Consider the following 16,874-nt stretch of genomic DNA (forward strand, 5'->3'; position numbering starts at 1 on the left):
CTGTGTAAGTGAGTTCCGGTCTGCCGAAGGTTTCCATGAAGGATTGAAAAAATGAAGCATAATCACTCATTAAGGGACTATCAGCTGTGACTAAAGTGGCAGCCCAGGCAAGAGCACTCTTGGTTAGGTTTTATGCAATAAATCCGATTTTAGCTCTTTTGGAGGAAAAGGAGAGAGGACGAAAAGAGAAGTACACTGAGCAGGCATTTAGGAAATTTTGCATGTTAGGATTTCTGTCGAATTTTTCCATATTAGGGGAGGACACTGAAGGTTCTTCTCCAACGTTTCTCACGCTGCCATGATTTGCAGTAGAGTGTCATTTTCTGCTTTTAGTGCTTGCACCTCTTGGGGCAAGGATTGCATAGCATTGACGAGAGCTTGCATTTGTGCCATTTTCTTTTTTTTGTGGGCGTCTCAAACTGTGAGAACTTCAAAAATAAAACCCACTTACCACTGTTAGGAGTTTTGTGGAATGGTGGTATAATATGGAAACAGCGCTTGGCCCTTAAACACAGAGGGCCTCATTACCAGATATGTGGTAGAGGGATAACGGGGTAGGTAGAGATGCCGGCCCCGTTATCCCTCTACCGCCCCATTACGAGGTCTCCTTGCGGGCCCCGCTATGGATGCCTGGTAAAACCAGGTGTCCTTAGCGGGTGCCGTGAGCAGACCAGGATGCAAACAATGGGCCCGTCATTAACGGACCCGTTGTTTGCATCCTCCCCATTCCCATTGAGCCCTATGGGGGCTCGAATGGGAATGGGGATGTGCCGGGTCCGGGTTCCCGGGAATGGGATTAACCGGGCCCTCCAAGGTCGGAATGGCCCAGTACTTCCCCATTCCGGGAACCCGGACCCGGTACCCGGTATGACGGTAACCATAACGCTAATAGCGGCATGGCTACCTCCATACTTGTAATGAGGCCCAGAGTCTGAATGAACAGAATCCACTTTCAAGGTTCAGGGCTATGTATCGAGGAAAAAGGGCAAGCCAGGAAAACACTCTGGACGCTGACACAGCCAATGGCAGATAAGGTGTGGTTTGATCCGCTGGAGCTGGAAAACACGGTGTCCAGCTCCACAATAGAGAAGGTAGCTCAGGAATGATGCTCCTGTACTGAGCAGTTTTGGTCTGACGACCGCTGGAGGCGGCTAGGCAAAGAAGGAATCAAGGGGAAGGGGCGGTACTGAGGCGAACCAAGACAGGTAGATGGAGGAGGAAGGAACCACAGACTAATAGCGAGAAACTAGCGTTGGTACTCACAGGAGTTGAGAAGCGGTGCGGTCATGGCCCGGGCTCCATTTGAATGCTGTGAGGAATGACTGACGTTATCTTGGTTGAGGACTAGACCGCTACTGAGATGATGTGATAGAACAGCACGCCGGGGCTGGCACCAGTACTTCAATAATGACCAAGGTTGCCAAGATCTGACATTTGTGCTTGTTCAACATAACGCGTCTTTGCTGATGGATTGGCCAAAATACCATATGTCACGCCAACACTGAATGCTGTAGATAATATTATACATTTTCACAAGTAGCTGTAGGGGGCAAGAAAAATAAATGTAGACTTGCTAAATCGAAAGCAAGAGGTGCCAAAATGATACCTTGCTGCATTCACGTGCATTATGTTTTTCTTCAACTACCATAAAAAAGGTACGCCTGTAAAATACGAATAGTTACCTTATGGCATAGCTGGCTTTTCTATTTTGTCATGGAATCTGGCCGGCCAAATGGATCTGTTGTCGAGCCAGGAAGTCGTCAATAGCTTACAAATGTTTTACAGCAAACATGGGCTCTGACCCATCTAGGTCTGGATAGCTTGACCAGTTTCCAGATATATGCATCAATAAAAGTGAGAGGACGGCCTTATGGCAGCTTAGTGATCTTTGTAAAAGTCTACTGGAAAGCCATAGCATTATCCGCATAATATCCCACACAGAATATGCACATCATTTCAATAAAAATTAAACAAAGAGGGATTTCGATTATATATTGGACATTTTTATAACCAGGTGGGTAAAGATGGGGGAGAGTTCTCACTTAGTAATTTAAAACAAAATATTGGGCCTCATTATGATCCTGGCGGTCCGGAAACAACGGTGATGGTAAATCCACTGCCACCGTTGTTTCCGGACCGGCTGATTCCAAGTTCTGCAGGCAGGAGGTGTCACTCCCACCAGGTCTGATCTGGCGGGAGTAACTCCACCCGCCTGCAGGCAGAAATGGAAACACTGGCTCTGTCATAGACGGAACCAATGTTTCCATTGTCCCCACCCCCATGGAGTCCTGTTGGACTCCATGGGAATGGGTAATTACGGAATTCCACCTCAGAAATTGCCGGGTCACTGGGGTTGTAATGCCCCGGTGATTCCGGCAATCACAGAAGCAGAGTGGTATTTCGGGTCCGGCGATAGACTGCCGGTTTTCCCGGCACAGCTACCACCGGACTCGTAATGAGGCTCATTAACTACCTATTGTCAACTACTGCAGGTAAAACCAATGCAATATATAAGTCGATTTTAACTCGAAAATAGGCAAAGGACCACCTGATACCTTAATGGATGAAACGGAAGATGCTGTTTTTGACATCCTTCTGCCCATATGCTAGATCCCTGAACCTCTGTGAATGTCCTTAAGCTGTATTGCTGCTTAAATGAGTGAAGATGGAAAAAGCTTGGGGGCTGTATTGTAACCCTTGCCACCTTATGAATTTTTAGACAAATTCTGTCATTAATTGTGATTCGCTACAATTGCTTGGTTTATTGATAATGCTACTTGCCCATCTCACTTGGTTAAAGGGTGACTAACTCTAGGATAGTGAATTTTTATTTAGTAATCAGGATGTATGAACTAGGTTTTTAGACTTTTCAGCATATTTAATATGGCTGAAATTCACAAGTTTAAGTACATTCTGTATTGAAACATCATTTTAACAATTTATGTGAATGGTTTTTATCATTGATTTAATGTTTGTAAGATATGTTTTTTATATGCTGTGAGTTTGATGGAATTTCCTTTTCTGAATAGACTTTTCATAAACATTATCGCATAACAGACAAGACCTGACATATGACGCAAATGTTGCCACAAAATGAATAGGTGAAAATGCAAGAAAGCCCAAGGACTGGGTCCTGCTGAAGTATAAACTCACAGAAAAGTATGCAGAAAGCCACTTTTCTAAATAGACTTTTCTACATTCAGCTGAAAGGTTTGACTTTAAAGAACTCTACAAACATGAAATATGGAGCCTTTGAAATACAGAGCAACATTTCATCTAAACAATGTTTATCATCATTCCCTACAAAGAGTGGGGAGAAAAATGTGAGAAAGCTAAAGCACTGGCACGTATTTACATTACCTTGAAAACAATGATAAGCATTTAAAAAAAACTCAGTTTATATCACTGAAACTGCTAGTTTGAAAACAACACCAGTCAATGTATTAACCAGTACTTTTATAAACCAAAATGCCATTTGTCTTTTAGTCCAACAGTGGTCAAAACCAAGTGGACTATCCTCCAAGAATGTGTTTGTCATAAAAATACTGTGGTGCAATTATAAATGCAAATAGAAGTCTACTGTAAATGTATTAAGTGTAATAGTTACATATTAGAATGTATACAGAGAATATATTATTGTTTAATCTGAATGGCCAGATGTCAGTTCTTATTTTGGCTTTGTTAATGCTTGCTTTTGCTGAGTCTGTGGTGAGTTTGATTCAAATTAAATATCTGTTGAACCATGCATATATTGTTTATGAGGGGAGGCTTAAGGCCGCAGGCGATTTGGTTGGCCATCTTCAAGAAATTGAAGAAAGGAAACTCATCATGTAAAAATACCCTAGAAATGCAAAACAAAACGTCTACATAACTCCACAATGATATGACCTAGTGCACAAAGAAGACATGTCCTGATACTGTGGGGCTCACCTGCAAGTTAGCAGTAAGAACATGATATTTGTATATTCATCCAATATTAATAAAAACCTAAAAACGAATAACGTTATCAACAATAATCATACACATTCATGCCACACATCCCTGAATTTGTGAGGCTTGTGGGCAATCCATAGTTCATCGATGTGTGATTTTGCTATGAGGAGGTATGGAAGAATTCCATACCTCCTCATATGATTATGAGTCCCCAATTGTTCCGAGTACACCCCTGTCAGAAGTTGATAAATTCTTACCTAGAAAAAAGAAGGGGTGCATTTTATGGGAGTGTCACCCTGTTAAGCTAACCAATAGACTATTCCACCAATCAAAAAGTGCTTTATATACTGTGGGAAAATGAGACGTTATAAAGAGAAACGCAGTGGAAGAGAAGAGAAAGCTCTAGGATTGTGAAGGCTACAGAGTGGCACAAATCTGTCTAACTGGATAAGCACTGAGCTTGGAGCCTTTCTGGAGATGCATGGGCCTTGTCCAGGGGAAAGCCTGAAGCAGATTTTACCTGAGGCAGAACTGATTTCCTAGAGGCGGGTGAAACAGACCAGAGGGGCCTAGCTGACCGGGAAAAAATTACCTGGAAACTCTGCAGATCCATGCTGGCCTTGTGTCTTAAAATAATTATCCAAAATGAGTATACACATTCCCCAATGCAATTAGATACAAGTCCCACAGAATGATTTCCTTGCTAAGTCCCTAGGGTGGAAAGAACTGGGGGGATGTCACTTGTGGAAACTGATCCCAAATATAATCCTTTAACATTTAAGTATGAAATGCAACATTGCTTTCTCACTGTTTTGGAAGCCAAGTGCAATCTGATTTATTGTATAAAATTGGAAACAGCCAGCATCCACAATTTATGGACACTCCCGTCCCATGCACACCTGTACATACTGAAGAGATTCTTCAGTCAAAAGTTAATATTACTTATGAGATTTGATGTATCAATCACTGTACAGTTTGCTTTGCGAATTAATTCAACCATTTTTCAAGGTTAGTTTTTTAAAAATAACACAATTTGATTATATTCAGTTTGTAAATCTTGTGTTCAATTTTATTCAATGCAAACATTTAGTGTTTTCAATTACAATACATAATTACTGCAACACAATATATTACAATCTTAAAGTTGTCAATAGAAACAATCTCTTTAACGATATATCAGATGAGGGAATTGGGTTGATGGTTGTCCTTTCAGAAAATCATTATCTTGGGTGGATACAAAGGTCCTGATTTACCAAAATGTATGGGAAAGTCCCATTGAAAACCATTTTGTAAATCAGGCCCAAAGTGTGGATACATCAATATTCTCTTTGTTATAAAGTGATAGCACAGTTTCTCTAAATGCACACCTGTAGATTGTGATGCTACTCCACATATCATATGCATATAAAGTGCTTTATATGCATAAGATATGTACCCAACACACCACATCTTCATGGGGAGGATTAATTGCAAGTGAAGCATGGTAATGTTGATGCTTATCCAACCTTTCTCTTGTACCAATAATTGTTATTGATATTGGAGAAAATAGAGCATGTCTTAAAGTCTTTGATTTATGAAAGAATGTTTGTTTCATGTATACGCGGTGAACATTATTTAACACACTGGCCAATAAGTGATGTTTTATTGAATTAGACTGTATTGTTTATGATTTATACTGTTCCATTAGAAGCAGGTGCTCAGAAACATAATTAGTTGATTCATGGAACGACTGTGTCTGTTTTGGACCTTATTGAGAATTTCAGAGGCAAGTTGATTTTATTTCGTAGGCAAGCTCCTATGTTAATGTATGTATGATATACCTTGGCGACTTCCCCACATAAATGTTACGGAATTGCCTTTGAATTAATTTAATTTTAATAAAAGGAAATATTGATTTCTAAAACAGCCTGTTTCTTGTCCCAGAATAGTGGGTTGGGATTTTATAACAACTGGGGTTATTTACGAGGTTGCCACTTAGTGAAGAACAACTATAACATACCTAGCATAGCACAGCATAATCTCTGGGTTTCATTTGTTCTCTAATGTCGGGTGAGAAACCGTGTTGCCTTTTTTGAAGTTACTAAAGGCCATGCAGTTTTAAAATGATATGACCCTGTTTTTGTGTATTTTAAGATGAGTCTGATGATCTGATTCAGGTCTTCCAGTTTTAACCAAAAAGACTTGTAAATTGTGATTATATTGGTATGTGTATGTCGGAAGTTCTGTGAATACATCTTTGAGTTTAGGCTCATGCTGCAAATTCTCCCATTTGACTTTAACTATATTTTTCATTTAAAAATTCTTTTTAGAAAATATGTGGTGGTTTTCTTGGAACTCATACTGGACTAAGTAATGTCTTATTAATTGATTCACTTTTTCTTTTGTTACTCATTTCTCTTCTTCTGCCTATCTATCTATCTATCTATCTATCTATCTATCTATCTATCTATCTATCTATCTATCTATCTATCTATCTATCTATCTATCTGCATTTATATGGCACCTGTGACCAAAAGGTATAGAAGCACTATTTCTTCGAAAACACATAGGCACGTTCCAGTCAATCTGAGCTGTTAACTGAAAAGGTGAGTGTTACGTTTTCGTCTGATGTCAAGAAGGTGTTTGATAGATCAAAGGTTTGATGGGAGCGAGTTCCAGATTTGATTGCCAAAACATGGAAAGACCATCCCATCACTCTAGACTGCTTAAATCTAACACTCACTAGGGATGGTGAGTGGGCAGATCTAATGGTACGTGGCGGACAAAATAACTGAAATGTGTTTGGCAGGTATTTACAACACTTCTCACAAAGCATCTTCAACACAATCACAAGTGTTATACATGTAATTCTAGCTGAGACCGGGAGTCAGTGCATTTTCCTAAGGATGTGTGAAATATATGTTCTAAATGAGCCACTGGTTGCAATCCTAGCTCCCCTTTTCTGAACTTCCTGAATGTGCTCTTAAGCATATTGAGTTGCGCCTAGTAAGAGTACATTCCCATAATCAGGAACTGATGACTGCTTGAGCTATAGTAGCCACATGGTGTGCCAAGATAACTGGCTTGATTGGACTGAGGATCATCAGATGGTAGTTATTCAATGAGCATGTTGATTCACAGACAGATGGGAGTCAAAATTGACTCTAAGATGTTTAACTGATGACTGAACTTTGATAATAACTCTATTTAGCAATTTTTCTTCTAGGGATCTATCCAGGAATAACTTGTGTTGCATCCTTTTACATTGTAAATCATAATCTTCTTGATCACTTGTGATGCATTTGACTCTTGCCAATTGACCAATTGACCATAAGGAAGATTCTAAATGTGTTTGGTGGATTAAAATGTAGATGATGCAATACATTTTATCTGATTAGTTGCTTTTGTTTATACATGTGTTTTAAACATGATATATTTACTCATATTAACAGCCAGAAAATGTAAATTTGGTGAGCCAACTGTAACCTGTAATCCGTCATGGGACCTAGAAGGCACCCCTTATCCTTGTGTGGGATGATAGTCTCCCCCAGGCTCTCAGTGGCACACTGTTCCTGCTGATCAGGTTCGACTTGACAATAGAGTTAAACAATGTGAATTTTGGGCTGGATCTAGATGAATTGAGTATGGTGGCCCATGGTGATGGTGTTTCCTTTGACTGATTCTTCTCTGTTCTGGTCAACAGCAAACAGAGCACTCAACTCGGACCATGCTACTCCTCACCATCAGAGGCAGATAGTGACATCTCAGAGGCAAGGCCTTTATTCGCTTTGTTATTTAATATGTATCTGTTTCCACACTTGACATTTCTTAATTCTTCAGGTCACAAATGTGTCTGTGTGTCACTGGAACCTCTAAGGTCCTCTCCATACTCATTATTATCCTCTTTGGTGAACGAGGAATAGTAGGTTGAAATTGAACACTTCTAAAGCAAAGGTACTCATGATAGGGCCTCCCCATTTGCTAAATAATCTGGGTTGCCTACTGGTTTGTAGGAGATATTTTGGACAAAACCTAACAATTATGAGAATGTAGAAACCTGGGGATTCTCAGGGAGGCTAATCTCAACCTGGATGAACAGATCAGTGCATTGGACAAGAGGTCATTCTTTAACTGCAGCAGACTATTGATCCCAGTGGAACACCACCATTCTTTGGTTGGATCTCACATTAATTCTAGGTTTGAGTATGTGCATTCAATCAAAACACGGGATTTTGCATATGTGTTGTTCGAAATAAGTGAAAATTATACCACATGTACTAATTAATACCTTCGAGCATTTTTTAAAAAACATGAACAAAAAAAGTGGCCTTGACCCATCTGTATAAGTAAACATTTAAACACATTTACCACAAATGCATGCTTGATCCATTAGAATAATCCAGAACGGATATTTCCAGTAAATAGAAACCAATTTGAAGATGCTGCTGGATTTTTGCAGGCTATGGAAATGTAAAAGAAAGTGGGTTTAAAAGATGCATTAGTCTCTTATCCGGGCCTATCAGTGGCTGGAGTTGCCAGCATCTAGTGAGCAGGTTTATGGGCATATGAACTCTGTGCCCAATTTATCTGAGGAAGCGGAGCAAGCAACTGGGGTGAGCGGTACCTATAGGTTCTCAACAAGAGATCAACAGGACTGCGCATTCTTCTTTACCTTGGTTGGAACACAGAGATCCATGAATGTACTAGTCATTTCTTTGGTTATGCATTAGAAATATTAAATCAGAAAATACCATTCTATTTTGTAAAGATGCAGGATATTCAAAAGTAATTCTTTCAGTCTGCTTCAAAAATCTTCAGGACTGCCTTGACAGGCGGAAGGAGTTCATCCATGCAGAATGTGTCTCTTGCAGGATATGAGGATTTTCTGGGAGCATAGCGATAGATTTTAACGTGTTGGGTTTTGTGTTTATTGGGAAAGGGCCCCATTTAATTCAATTGAAAACAAATGTTGTCACATCTACTCCTGTGAAAAATGATGCGTGAAGCAGAATTTAAGTTTTGAGGTTGCTTTGTTTGCAGCAAGCATCTCCCACGGTGTTTTCATCCACTCTGCAGTTTTCTAATTATGCTACTTAGGGAGCCTCAAGGTCAATTTTCACATGGTATTATTTCTGCTTTGCATCTCAGTCTCTGCATCCAAGATGGGTGAGACATTTCAGCGGAGTCAGGGTGCAATCAGTCTTCCAGTGTCTGAGTTTATTATATGTAGGAACCTTTGAGTATATTTGTATTTTTTGGCAAGTGGTTCTCTCAGACATGACGCACCAATTTAATACCCCCATTTATACAATCCCACTCAACAATTCAGGACTAAGAACAGACAGTGCAGTATTCACAACATTGACATTTATTTAAGATAAGGGTAGTTCAGACAATTGGTTCTCCAGCTTTACCCTAGTACCCACTACAATATGGTACGTACATAAAACAATTATTTAAACTAAAATGAAATGTTACCTACCTATATGAATCTCACTATCATAAGTCCACAAAGGTATTAACTTTCAACCTTTACAATCAATATACAAATATGCTATATTAGCGCCTGGAAGAAGGGTGTGGATTAAATCATCCCAGCCAATCAGGAGGATTGGATCACAGGTTTTACCTGTTGGTAAAGCCCCTGCCCTGAGCCGCCTCTGATGTGGGAGGCTGCTATCTTCCCCTCTGGGATTCAGGTAAGTGTGCCCCTATGCAGCCCCTTGTCCCCCTCCCCCATGGACGTCAATTTACCAAAATGCTTGGGGTAGTGGAAATGACATCACAGATCTGATGACATGTCACTTGGCCTTTGACACGGGTGGCATCAGTTCCTCTTTAACCCTGGTGACATCACCGGAAGTGACTTGCAGGTGTAACAGTACATAAATGTAAACATTTTAAAGTACCAAATATGTACTGGAGCAGACAAGAATATTTTAGGTACCAGCAACATTTAAACAAGGGTCTGCCTTCGTATGTTATGGAAGGGCTCATGATATGGCAGGGTTAGACCCAATAGTACAACATAGGCCATATATGTTCCACCATCGGGTTCGGTGTTTGAAGAGTTGAATATATCTCTAAGCAATTATTATGACAAAGCATTGAGCAATTTCGGTGGGTGCTGTGACCTGATTCTTGCTAAAATGTACTCAGACAAACTTACATTGATGGAAAGACCGGTGAAGATGTACAACACCATGAAAATTAAATTGTAAAATTGGGAAGATATACAGAGAAGGTAAATGTATAAACTACAAGGGCAGCTAACCACACACCTGAGGAAACATAAGGAGATACAGCCCTCTATGATTATATTCCCAGGGCTGAAATATTGCTCATTTATTTGTGCCTTCGTCTTAACTAGGCTGCCTACAAAAGGTGGGGTCCCATAAGAGGGATCCCTTGGCAAGAAAGAAATTGTTGGCTCTGTAAAAATCCGGGGGAGGCAGAAACGCTAACAAATTTGCAGATTGGCTGAAGCGCAACACTAGGCCGAGGAAAATGTGGTTGGGAAAGTTTATAAGGAGATTATAGGATTTAAACAGTGATGTCATGTGGGCTAGGCTCTTGTATGGATACTCTATTTCAATTACCATTGCTTTAGTGAATATTTTAATAGTGAAAAACGAAAGGTTAGGGGAAAATATTTTTCTTGATTAGTCCACCATAATGAAGTAAGGAAGGGAGTAATTTTGTCGGATAGGTGGAAAATGTAATCTTGGGAATAGAAAGGGAGGCCCAGATGGGTATATAGTATACAGTATTAGATTGTATTGTGTTGAATGAAATAATGTCAGTAATGTTTGTTTTATAATGTGTCTGAAGTAATGTTTTGCCATTTCCAATGAACTAAGAGTTTTGAAGTATATGATTAAAAATGTGTTAAAGGTTTTAGCTAACTATAAACATACAAAAAAGTAGGCAAAGTCAATGCCACTTCAACATTTTATGGCCAGTTACTTTCATATGATGTCAATTACAGCTGCATGTCAGGTATTGTCAGTATATGAAAAGTAGATCCCTTACTTTTCCAGTTGCTGCGATAATACAGTATCAAAAAATCTAATAGATGCAAGTCACTTACAGTGCACAGGAGCAAATAATGCTTTAATTAATTATAATGATTTGTTATTTATACAGCACTTTCACAAAAGCGCTGAACATAGCACATATTAACATACAATTATCATCCCAACCGAAGTTGGTACTCATCAACCTCGGAAGAATGAAAGGCTGATTTGGCCTTTGCCAGGCTTTTAACTAACCTGTCACCTGCAGATCACACACAGATCGCAGCAGCGAGCGCCCAACACACTGAGCTATCTTACCACTTTGCTGTTAAACATGAAATGCCACTACAAGAAAACATGTCAAAACTGGCTCCACAATGTAGGCCAAACATCTAATAACAACATGGTGTGTAGCCTTGATGATGCACAGTAAAAAATGCCATGACACAGTAAGACTTACCTAGACTGGCAACACCAAAATGTCAATCTAAGCACACAATACCATGTGTCATGCTTACTTTATAATAGATGCGCAGAAGAATATACAATGCCACAATAAGGACTGGCTGAACCCAATGTCAATCTAGCCAGGTAATTACACTTATCATGATTGTTTTATCAGAGATGTCGAGTAATAAATGTCAAGCCACAGTAAGAAATGGCTAGTCTAGTTGCAACAAAATGCTAGTCTAGACACCTAATAACACCTATGATACTTACTTCATTAAAGATGCCCAGAGAAATATGCTGTGACACAGTAAAAAATGGCTAGATTCCACTCAAATGTCAGTGTAGACAGGTAATGACACTTTTTTTTTATTGTGTATGGTAAATAATAACATCTACAAAATCTTACTTACAAATCATCACATTTCAATTTTTACAAATCCTCATATATCAATTTTATAACATTTTAGATGGCATAAATTACTGAATTAGAATGACCACTCAATAAATATGACCAAAACGCATCACTATCTATGAAATCTGGTCTGTAAACAAATTGTCTAAAATACAATAATCTTTTAAAACTAAATGAGGGTCAGGTAATTAGATGGTGTTTCAAAGTTTCAGTACTATTGACATCCTCACAATGTATACAAAAATATATCTGTACTGATATCAACATCCTTCTAGCAAGCACTTCCCGGGTTGGCAATATGTTTAAACGTATCTTAAAAATTCTTGCTGTCCCCTTTGATACGGAAAGAGACGCATATATATAGGAAGAGTTCCAACATTCTTATGTTCATAGATTAGATGCGAGAGCTATATTTATGCATAGATTCAATGGTTCTTCTCCAATCATCTGAAAAAAGCACTGTCTTAATAATCATCAGTTTAGTGTTCAAATCACTTAATATAAAACCCAATTCTTCCAAAATCTTGGAGCAAACATCAAGGTTTAACATCATTGTGCAATGTTGTCTTTTTTGTGAAACGTAGTTTATATCTTCATATAAACAATTCTTAACAGGATTTTAAAAAGTACACATTAAATTTAAAAACCTCAATTTTGTTCTGCCTGATATAGAATATAAGCCTAATTCATATCAGATGAATGCCATTGGGACACAATTAGGTCATTTCAAAGTACTCCTGCACATTAGCGCTTCATAAAATTCCAAACTATCAATATACATATGGGTAAGACATTGATGCCATACAATTACTTAGGAATCCCTCTGCCCTAATAATATTTTATTAAGGGGAGGATGGAAAATGTCCAATATTTATTGTCAATCCTTTTCATTGGTCTTCTTAAACTTTCTGCTTTGATTCTCAGGTATTCCATGTTTTTTAATTTAGCATGATTTAAAAAAATGGGACATCCCAAATAAATCAGTGTATCTGTACAAGTAACTTTTTAATGATTTAGAAACCAGGAATGATTGACTCTTTAATTTTTACATGAAAAGTTGATAATTTTCGTTTTACCTGAGTTAATACACAAAAAGTAGTTTTAGCATAGACAACAAAAGCATTCATCCAACTCTGCAGACCACAGCTACTCCAGTCAAATAACATGATATAGCAGGACAAGGCAACTGTGTTGAGGAACCCAGGTGCGCAGGAGATGCTGCCCAATTACATGTAGCATGCTTCATTACATCCACACTACCGAGCCTTTAAGAACCGAGGTTCGGACCCTCTGCGGCTAAGACCTCGCAGGACAAGGCCACAGTGTTGAGTGAAGCAGGTGCGCAGAAGATGCTGCCCGATTACATGTAGCACGCTTCGTTATGTCCAGGCTACTGAACATTTAAGAACCGAGGTTCGGACCCTCTGTGCCAAAGCCTTCACAAGACAAGGCCGCGGTGTTGAGTGATGCAGGTGCGCAGGAGACACTGCTGATTACATGTAGCACGCTTCATTACGTCCATGCTACTGAGCCTTTAAGAACCGAGGTTCGGAACCTCTGCGGCAAAGGCTGCTGTGTTGAGTGACGCAGGTGTTTGGTGGTGATGGGGTAGCGATGGGGTAGCAGTGCATATTGTGAGCATGGACGACTTTACCCTCCTCTCTACGGCCACAAGGTAAGAAGGTGCAAGGAGTGTTATGTGAGAAACCAGAATGTGTCTCACCCACTAGTCCCCGGGGATCTGTCATCCAGGTGACCAGGACACGGCCATCGCTTTTGGATCGAGTTCCTGGGGTGGACCAGTGCAGGAGGATCACCTGAGTGAGGGGTCCTTGGGGAGTGGGAGTGAGACACCAGATGGTGAGATGCGGTATCCCTTTCCCAGTAACACCTTTACCCCATCCTACCAGGTACCAGGTAGGATACTTAGGAACTCAGCTCCCCCTTTCACTACACCAACAACACAAACATATTCTCTTGGATAGCCCACTATCAGAGAAAATGAACCAGAGCCGTATACTATAACTGACATGTCCTAATACAAATAGTCAGGCAGGCTCAGGCAATTACTGACCATCAAGCACACCTGACTTCCACTGCACTTACCCACACAGATAAAAGGTGGAGCACAAGAGCACACACTGAGCGAGGCAGAGCACATGAGGAAACAACAGTTCCAAGATGGCAGTTTAACACAAGGAGAAGGATGGCAAAACCGAAGGGAATCACAAGTAGGGAAGTTCCCTTGACCTATTCGACAAGGAACCATTACTTTCATGAAGCCTCGAGAATAGAAAGCATAAGACCAGGAAACCAGGCTATGAATCCTGCATTGTGTGTTGGAGGTACCCAAGGCCCTCCCGCGTCGATAATCAAGGCAGGGAGAATCGCCAGCTGCCGTGGTACTGTCCTTGGCTCCAACAACAAAGCAGCGTCAATGAAATCAACACAGCAGGTGAGTTGGGTAGGCCACTAGAAGACCAGTCTGTGTTGAAGCCAAGGTTGAAAGCGGCAAAATTGTATGGCCAGCACTGGAACAAACATTATATGAAACGCGTGTGATAACAAAATCAAATAAAGTTGAACTGCAGATGAGTGATTGAAACCAAGTTGAAACCAAGATATACAATACCTTTGACAGAGTGCTCTGGCACCGAGTGTGTGCTCAATCGAAGGTCTCTGTAAGGTGTCCAGCTGAGAATTAACAAATGTGAAAGAGTGGCAAAGTATTGTAAATCGAAGTGGTCCTGCAATGGGTCAAGCCAAATCCTGTGCACAATCGAAAGTCTTCGATGTTAATACAGTAAAGAAAGTTGGTGGCAAAGTAGACAAAGTTAGACCAAGTCCGACGGAGGGAGATCAAGATTGGGATTGTTAAAAGCTTTGTGTTAAAGCATGTTTGTGTTAAGATAGATGAATTAGTCCGAGCTCGGCAGAGGGAGACTGATTGAAGATTTTGTGGCAGAGGGGATCCAGGGTGAACCGTGAATCACCCCAGAAATTGAATAAGTGGAAATCCTAAGAAAATTGTGTATATGCGAAAATACGAACTTTGTGTTAAAGTGGATCTGAGCCCGGGAAGGGGGATCTGAGGTGAAATGCATATGACCTGAGAAAAGTGAGCATAGGAGAATCCTGAAAGGAAAGGAACTTTATTATTTATTTGTTACATCAGGACCTCTGAAAAAAGAGACTTTGAACGGCAAAGAGACTTTGGCACAGAAGGCCATGATGTTGGAGTCTTGAACTGTGCCCTCATGCTAGAGAAGCCAGAGACTGTGCTAAGCTCAAGTGTCCTACCTTATCCCGTGCTGAAAACATGGGGAAGGGAAGCCAACTGCTTGAATATCCTGACATATCATTTCTTGAACACTTTTATTTTGCATAACATTGGTTCCCACACTATTTTTATTTGGAGGTGAGGATTGGCAAAAGGTTTATTAGCATAGGCTGCTCTTATTTTGACAAGACACCACTAGGACTGCATTGTTATTATTTTTTGGTCGTAGCTTGCTACCATCTTTACATTTAGGATTAGATAGGTGTTTTTCAAACCCAATTGTAGTTCAATACAATTTGAACTGTGGTCACTTGTGTCTGTCTTACTGTGGATACCATGCCTTCCTTACAGTTATCACTGCTACATTCTATGCAGCCCCCCTGATCTTGTACCTATCTCTTTCTTCATATGAATTTCACCCTGTTATTGGGCTTCGCACCCCCCACCATCTGGTGCTCACTTCCCCCCTGCCTGCATGTGCTCCCTCACAACCTTAGGCTGCGTGCACTCCCTCACAACTGTGGGCCCTGTGAGTTCCCTCGAAACTTTAGGCCATGTGTGCTCCTTCGTACCTTTTGGCCGCACATGCTCCCTCACAATTTAGGCCACGTGCACTTCGTCATAACTTTACACTACATGAGCTCTCTGCTTCTGAAGTCACGTGCGCTCCCTCGCATCAAGTCGTGCCCCATCTTAGGTCAGGTACACACCTCGCATCATTCCGCACAACTTCTTAGGCCGCTCGCGCTTCCTCGCATCGGAGGTCCCATCATCCTGTCCATGCATCCCATCTCTTCTGTATTGACATTGTGTTTTCTCCCACTGTTTTTGCATTGTATTGCCTGCATTCCCTATTTCTAGGTTCCTTGTTGTTATTGTGCTTTATGAATGTTTTGTATTGCATCTGATTTCATGCATCGTTGAAGGTTCTGTATTCTTCTGACTTCATAGCTCCATTGCATCTTGTTCTGTGTTGTTCTCTACAGTCTTATATAGTATTGCCTGCGTACCCTAGGTTCCTTGTTCTTTATTGCTGCAGATTGCTGATACCTACACCAGTGTTTCCTCCAGACAGACCCTCACCGACATCATCTTTGTCGTTCCCTCTCCAGGCCTATGGACCCACCGTATGGTCTCTGTTCTCTCTCCTTTTTCCTCTTCCCCCATTAATGGTGGCACCCAGTGGGAGGCCTTCCTGGCTCTCTTTGATTCCTCTAAGACTATTATTAATGTCTACCTAAATGGCACAGTCTTGGTACAGGGCCCTCAGGCCAATCTCCTCCTTTTTGATAGATGCTTCCTGTGCCTTCTCAACTTTGTTTCTTCTCCTGCTAACCCTACTTACTCTCCTCTATCTCCTCTGCTGCCTCCTTCCTCCGCCACCTCTCCGGCACCCTCTGCTGCTTCTCTGGCCACCCTGTTGTCTCCTTCCTCAGCTAGCTCTCTGGCACTCTCTTCTTCCTCTCCGACTAACCTGCCTTCTCTTCCTTCCTCCTCTGCCCATCCTCGGGCACCTCCAACGCTTCTGCAGGGTGCACCTGTTGCCTGTACCCCTCCACAGAAGTCCTTCAAAAATGGCAACCTGTTCCACATCGTTACTCTCAACTCTCTCTGCTGTCAACTACTCCTGTGACATCTGCCATACCCTGGAAGAGCTTGACTTGGTTCACAGCCAGCTCGACACGCGTTTTTACACTCTCCTTCCTGATGGCTACAAGATCCTCTCCAAACCCAGAACTAACTGTCCCAACAGGGGTGTAGCTTTGATTTTCCAGGAGTGGGTACTTGCTTCTGTCATTCCTAC

The sequence above is a fragment of the Ambystoma mexicanum genome, chromosome 9 (genome assembly GCF_040938575.1).
Source record: "Ambystoma mexicanum isolate Mex_15411 chromosome 9, UKY_AmexF1_1, whole genome shotgun sequence".
Taxonomy (NCBI): Eukaryota; Metazoa; Chordata; class Amphibia; order Caudata; family Ambystomatidae; genus Ambystoma; species Ambystoma mexicanum.